Here is a 1,529-nt window from a genome sequence, read left to right on the forward strand (position 1 = left end):
GAGAGACTGAAACAGAGTGCAAGAAACAGAGTGCCTGAATGAGAGGGTCAGAAATAGAGTGCGAGAAACACAGGACTGAAACAGAGTGCGATAAACTGAGGAGCTGAAACAGAGTGGGAGAAACAAAGGGGCTGAAACAGAGTGCAAGAAACAGAGTACAAGAAACAGAGTGCGAGAAACAGACGGGCTGAAATAGAGGGCTAGAAAAAAGAGCTAGATACAGAGTTCGAGAAACAGAGCGTCTGTAACAAGTTTGTGGGAAAAAAAGGTTTGAATCAGAGTTCGAGGAACTGAGGGGTTGAAACAGAGTGCGAGAAACTGAGGGGCTGAAACAGAGTGTGGGAAACAGAGTGCCTGAAAGCGAGGGGCAGAAACAGAGTGTGAGAAACTGAGGAGCTGAATCAGAGTTCGAGAAACTGAGAGGCTGAAACAGCATGTGAGAAACAGAGTGCCTGAACGAGATGGGCAGAAACCGAGTGCGAGAAACTGAGGGGCTGAAACAGAGTGCCTGAAACAGAGTGCGAGAAACAGAGTGCCTGAAAGAGAGGGGCTGAAACAAAATTGGCAAAACAGAGGGGCAGAAACAGAATGCAAGAAACAGAGGACTGAAACAGAGTGTGAGAAACTGAGTGGCTGAAGTAAAGTGCGAGAAACAAAGTGCCAGATACAGAGTGCGCTAAACAGAGTGCAAGAAACAGAGTGTCTGTACCAGAATGCAATAAAAAGATTTGAATCAGAGTTCGAGAAACGGAGGGGCTGAAACAGTGTGCGACAAACAGAGGGGCTGAAACAGAGTGAGAGAAACTGAGGGGCAGAGACAGAGTGGGAGAAACAGAGTGCGAGAAACAGAGGGGCTGAAACAGAGAGCCTGAAACAGAGTGCGAGAAACAGAGGGGCAGAAACAGAGTATGAGAAACAGAGGGGCAGAAATAGAGTGTGAGAAACAGAATGGCTGAAACAGAATTGGCGAAACAGAGGGGGTGAAACAGAATGCGAGAAACAGAGTGCCTGAATGAGAGGGGCAGAAACAGAAAGCGAGAAACAGAGGACTGTAACAGAGTGCGAGAAGCAGAGGGGCTGAAACAGAGTACGAGTAACAGAGGGGCTGAAATAGAATGCAAGAAACAGAGGGGATTAAACAGAGTGATTGAAACAGAGGGCGTGACACAGAGTGGGAGAAACAGAGGGGCTGAAACAGAGTGCGAGAAACAGATGGACTGTAGCAGAGTGCAAAAAACGAAGGGTTGAAACAGAGTTCGAGAAGCAGAGTGGCTGAAACAGAATGTGAGAAATGGAGAGGCAGAAACAGAGTGCGAGAAATAGAGGGGCAGAAACAGAGTGGGAGAAACAGAGGGACTGAAACAGAGTCGCCAAAGCAGTGTACGGGAAACAGTGGGACTGAAACCGACTGCATGAAACAGAGTGCGAGAAACAGAGTTGGAGATACAAAGAGGCTGAAATAGAGTGCGAGAATCGCAGTGCCAGATACAGAGTGCACGAAACAGAGTGCGAGAAACAGAGCGTCTGTA

The sequence above is a fragment of the Rhincodon typus genome, chromosome 6, assembly GCF_021869965.1.
Source record: "Rhincodon typus isolate 14 chromosome 6, sRhiTyp1.1, whole genome shotgun sequence".
Taxonomy (NCBI): domain Eukaryota; kingdom Metazoa; phylum Chordata; class Chondrichthyes; order Orectolobiformes; family Rhincodontidae; genus Rhincodon; species Rhincodon typus.